Below are 6,244 nucleotides of genomic sequence, written 5' to 3'. Positions count from 1 at the left end.
TATGTTTCACGTACTGAAAAGCAGCAAGTCAAACTGAAACTGAAAGTTGTAAAGAGGAGAAAGCAAAACAGTTGTAATTCTACTAATCCTAAACCACTAGAAGCTAGGGGAAGCAAGGCAGGTCCACTACAGGTTTCAGGGGCACATGGCTCTTTGGTTTTGGACTTCCAACCTCCAGAACTGCAGGACAATACAATTCAATTGCCACAGAATTGTGGCAGCCTTAGGAAGTGAATATAGCTTCCACTGGATTAGAAAAGTGAAAAAAGTTGTAAGTGTTGCAATCATAATAACTTCACTAATTAAAACAAAATCTGGGGCTTGTTTTGAAAAGGTCATTGTCAACACGGGCACCAGAAGCAAGTCCACGTTTCTGTGAACTATTCCATTCATTCACTATTTAGGCTAGAGTCTATCTAGGTCACCAGGTATTATAAGTTTGTGTCTTTCCATCATTTTCTAATTGTGTAAAAATTCTTCATGTTCTTACTTTACATTTTATTTATTTTGATTAGGTAGTTATTAGGCCACACCCCACCAGCCTGCAAGCTTGTGGTTGCCCAGCCTCCAGACTGAAGAAAGAGGCTGGATATAGTGATGGGGACATCAATAGTTTGGTGAACAGGAGATCTTACATGTCTGAAGCAAAACGTCCTGGACTGACATCTCACCATGGCAGGCAGGACATGGCAGCTGTCTTTGCTCCTTGGGGGAGAAGGAGGCTACCATGTATAGGTGGGAGGGACAGGGCGGAAATTGATTTTAGGTGGGCTCATCGGTTACCAATGAAACCAGAAGATGGGGTGGGGGCAAGCACGCAGGCAGTTACTGATGAAGCCCTGTAATTAGAAGGATTGGATAGTCATATGATTGGAGCAGGGCCTGGTCAAGCAGGGGAACGAACAGAGAGCAATAGAACAGCCATCCTGAATGGCTTAACAGTACACTCTACCCCTGCACACCTTGCACGACCCTTACAAATCTTGGTCCACCCCTCTTCTGTGATATCCCTGGGCTCAGGTATGGACAAGGGCACTGCAACCAGACACGACAAATGCAATACAAGCAACAGCAGCTAAAGAGTATCAAGAGTCTAAGAGGTGGGCAAACATTTGAGCCAGCTGCTTACAGGCTCAAGTTTTCATGAAAGTCCAGAGGAGGACGACAATGGCATCCTGCTATAGACCCAGCAAGCAGGCTCATTTCCCAGCGAGGCCACCACTGTGCCCAGTCTGCAAACAGATTGCCTCCACTCAGACTAAGTATGCTTACAGGCACAAGACAGGGAAAATTATGACCATTAACCAACATACAAGCACTATCCTGAGATAGTGCCACTCCAGCCTGAGGTTTCTGTCCTGGGGGGCAGTACCGTCCTGCCTATTCACCCGCAGTCCCCAGAGCCCGTAGTGAATCCTAGAGAGACTTTCAGGGTTAATGTGATGGTGCCTTCCTCCAGCTGGGGCCTGGATTTATTACCTTATTGGTCTTCAGTGGAGCAGTTAACAGACAGGTGAAATCTATATATCCCTTTCTATCCTATTTCCCATGAGGTGGCAAACCCAAACCACCAGGGACTCACATGCCAGTCCCAGGGCTGGCTTATAACATGTTCTCCTGGGGTTAGATCCTGTGGACCGGAAAAAAGCAAACTTTGTCCTAATGGATAGTCCTAATGGCAGTGTGCCTTGAACTTGAATGATGTGACCTTCAAGTGGCGTTTGGATTCACATGGTGTGGGCACTGGGACCATTGCTCCTGGGATGTGTCCACACATTGAGAGTGGGTTTCCTGTCTCACTTGTTGCTGACATGACCCCACTCATCCTCTGGATTAGCCTAGCAGCACTAGGCCTGTAAGGATGGTGGAAACATCAGTGCAGGTCACTTCCATCAGCCCTTTCCTGAACTTCAAGGCCAGTAATGTGGGTTCCTTGATCAATACCAATGTCCTTGGGGGTCCCATATGTCACACACAGCTCTTCTGGACCCTTTATTGAGGATTTTGCATCTCTCCACGACTCAGATAGGCCTTTTGTAATGTCGTGCCCCTGTTGTGATGCACTGTAGACACACATGGCTGCTGCTCCATCACACTGACTCATTGCTCTGCCCCCTTCCACAGCTGGGACTGGAAGCCCAAGAGCACTCATTATTTTGCTGTTGCCATAGGCCCCAACCAAACCTTTCTGGGTAACAGTCCATGTCCAATTCACAAGTCTGTCCCTAATTTACCATCCCTAAAGCCTAAAGCCTAAACAGCATCCCTAGTTGTTTAGGGTTGGTGCGTTTTGGGGCTATGTTGGTATTTTGAAGATGATTCGGGTTTGCATTCCCGTCATCCCTATGCAAGTCAGATGAGCCACGAGTGTGGGGTTGCTACTTTTAAAGTGGAAAGAGACTCTGGGGTTTACAGGATATTGTCATTATGATGGAAGACAACTGCCACAGGGCCCCACATGCTAGTTGACAGCCTCTCCACAATCATTCCTCCAACTTTCTGTTCCTGGCCTTGTTGTCCTACATCTCTACACTCATGAGAGGTTCTTTGGCTTTCTGGCTGACTTATCAGTTGTTGAGCCCCAGGCCTGAAAGCCTTACGATCAAAGAAAGAGCCCAGAGACAGTGAGAGACATCAACAGTTTATTGGAAGGAGGCTCTCACATGCCTGAGGCAAAAACTCTGTAGCGACATCCCCACTTTGTGCTGCTGGCAACAGGCAGGTGGTGACAAGAGTTTCTGCTATTTAGAGGGAGAAAGAGGCTATGATTTATAGGGGTTTGATATCAGGCGGGCTCATCAGCTACCAGGGATTAAGCCCTATATTAAGAGGGGTGAATAGTCATATGAGTGAAGCAGGGTCTGGCAGAGCAAGGGATGAACAGAGAACAAGAGAACAGCTGTCTTGAAGGATGCCCATATAGTGGTCCTTATACACAGTAATGGGATACAAAGTATTTCACCCTCACCTGGCCATGAATTGTCCTGTTCTCCACCCTGAAGACAACCATTATTAACAGCTTTTATGTATCCTTCCACTAAGATTCCATGCACTTATATATATATATGTATGATAGGCTTAAATGGTAGCATACTCTATATATCATTCTGAACCTTGTTTTTATCACTTCGTGTATCTTGGGAATTCATTGTGTATTTGTAGGATTTTTTTTTGCTATATAATACTCTACTATATAGATGCATTAAAAAATATTTAACCGGGCTTCCCTGGTGGCTCAGTGGGAAAGAATCTGCTTGCCAATGAAGGAGAATGGGTTCAATCCCTGATCCAGGAAGATTTCACATGCCAAGGAGCAACTAAGCCCAGGCACCACAACTATTGAGCCTGAGATCTAGAGCCTGGGAAATGCAACTACTGAGCCCAGATACCACAACTACTGAAGCCTGAACACGGTAGAGCCCACGCTCCAAAATACAAGAAGCCACTGCAAAGAGAAGCTCATGCACCACCACTAGAGTGAAGCCCCCAAAGCCTGCATGCGCCAATAAAGATCCAGCACAGCCAGAGATAAGCCAAATATTTCAAAAATAATATTAAAAATATTTTTAATATTAGAAAATATTTAACCAGTCTCCTATAGATAGATATTTAGGTCACTGCCAATATTTATCTTTATCACAAATGATGCTCTAATCACTGTACGTTTATTCTCGTCATCAAGCCCTTTCTTTGCCATCCCATGTGTAACTGCCACCTGCGGTTTCCTGTCCTGGCCTCAAGCTTGCTCCTATGCTTTATTTTTCCTCACAGCACTTTATGTTTTCTGGCATTTTATTTATTTTAGTCATTGATTGCTTGTCTTTACCAACTAGAATTTAAGTTCTATGAAGACACATGTTTTTGTCTCTTTAGCTTACAGCTGACTGGCTTGTACCTGAGTGCATAGTTCAGTTCAGTTCAGTTCAGTCGCTCAGTCGTGTCCGACTCTCCGCGACCCCATGAATCACAGCACGCCAGGCCTCCCTGTCCATCACCAACTCCCGGAGTTCACTCAAACTCATGTCCACAGAGGCGGTGATGCCATCCAGCCATCTCATTCTCCGTTGTCCCCTTCTCTTCCCGCCCCCAACCTTTCCCAGCATCAGAGTCTTTTCCAGTGAGTCAACTCGTCGCATGAGGTGGCCAAAGTATTGCAGTTTCAGCTTTAGCATCAGTCCCTCCAATGAACATCCAGGATTGATCTCCTTTAGAATGGACTGGTTGGATCTCCTTGCAGTATAAGGGACTCTCAAGAGTCTTCTCCAACACCACAGTTCAAAAGCATCGATTCTTCGGAGATCAGCTTTCTTCACAGTCCAACTCTCACATCCATACATGACCACGGGAAAAACCATAGCCTTGACTAGATGGACCTTGGTTGGCAAAGTAATGTCTCTGCTTTTTAATATACTATCAAGGTTGGTCATAACTTTCCTTCCAAGGAGCAAGCGTCTTTTAATTTCATGGCTGCAATCAGCATCTGCAGTGATTTTGGAGCCCAAAAAAACAAAGTCTGACACTGTTTCCACTGTTACCCCATCTATTTCCCATGAAGTGATGGGACCAGATGCCATGATCTTCGTTTTCTGAATGTTGAGCTTCAAGCCAACCTTTTCACTCTCCTCTTTCACTTTCATCAAGAGGCTTTTTAGTTCCTCTTCACTTTCTGCCATAAGGGTGGTGTCATCTGCATATCTGAGGTTATTGATATTTCTCCCAGCAATCTTGATTCCAGCTTGTGCTTCTTCCAGCCCAGCGTTCCTCATGATGTACTCTGCATATAAGTTAAATAAGCAAGGTGACAATATACAACCTTGACGTACACCTTTTCCTATTTGGAACCAGTCTGTTGTTCCATGTCCAGTTCTAACAGTTGCTTCCTGACCTGCATACAGGTTTCTCAAGAGGCAGGTCAGATGGTCTGGGATTCCCATCTCTTTCAGAATGTTCCACAGTTTATTGTGATCGACACAGTCAAAGGCTTTGGCATAGTCAATGAAGCAGAAAAAGATGTTTTTCTGAAACTGTCTTGCTTTCTCCATGATCCAGCGGATGTTGGCAATTTGATCTCTGGTGCCTCTGCCTTTTCTAAAACCTGCTTGAACATCTGGAAGTTCACGGTTTACATACTGCTGAAGCCTGGCTTGGAGAATTTTGAGCATGACTTTACTAGAGTGTGAGATGAGTGCAATTGTCCGGTAGTTTGAGCATTCTTTGGCATTGCCTTTCTTTGGGATTTGCTCAGTAACTATTGAATAATTGAATGTTTTAATTAAATGCCACAGAAGAAAAGCATACATGGTAGCTAAAAGGTACGTATCTTCCCTTCAAGGCAAAGTAAGTCATAGCGTAACAGAGCAGGACCCTTTGGGGGCCTTCCCAGAACAGACCACTCCCCCCATATGTCCTTTACCTGCCTTTCGTCTGTAGAACTTTGGTCAAAGATTGACAAAGTGAGAAAATGCAGCAAGGAAAACGGTCAACCAAGATAAAATAGTAATACTTTAGCCATTAAACAAAGTCAAGGACCTTCAGTTTCTATTCAAGGGTTGTAGATAATATTCTGAGCCATGTCTTTTGAGCTGTTTTGCAGATACTGAAACCTCCACCAAGTAGAAGAAGTTAACTGTATGCTGCCCACAACTATGTAGACCTGAAACGAGTCAAAACTAGAAGGATGATGATGTTGACTTCCAATGACCTCACCACCAACCAATTGGAAGAATGTCCACCAGCTGACCAGACACCCCACAATCCTCTCTCCCTCCCTCAAACTGTCTTTAAAAACTTTTCCCTGAAAGCCTTGTGTGTGTGTGGGCAGGGGGGAGGGAAGTTCAGACTTCTAAAACACATTATTGACTAAAGACATTTCAATACCTTTTTAGAGACTGATACAATTAACATCATTTTGTGAAGTTGGTAGAGCTTAAAATTGATCAAGGGTTCATTATGCAATTTATGATTGTTATTATTCATGTTTTATTCCACTAGGTTTTTGTTCCAAACTTGTGTTGCATATTATAAATGCAAGTTCATTACATATTATAAATGCAAGTTCATTACATATTATAAATGCAAGTTCATTACATATTATAAATGCAAGTTTATTACCATTGAATTTTCAAAAATGAGACATTGAGAAATTTTGAGTCAAGAATTTTTCAGTGAATTTTATGCAGATACTTTCTTTGATTATCTGAGCAACATATATATTAATACCTCAGGAGATAGTTCTTCAGAATAT

The sequence above is a fragment of the Moschus berezovskii genome, chromosome 1 (assembly GCF_049115385.1).
Source record: "Moschus berezovskii isolate FMDL1 chromosome 1, NW_MosBer_1.0, whole genome shotgun sequence".
NCBI classification, from domain to species: Eukaryota; Metazoa; Chordata; class Mammalia; order Artiodactyla; family Moschidae; genus Moschus; species Moschus berezovskii.
The sequence above is the reverse complement of the archived record's forward strand: the minus strand, read 5'-3'. Positions refer to the sequence as shown.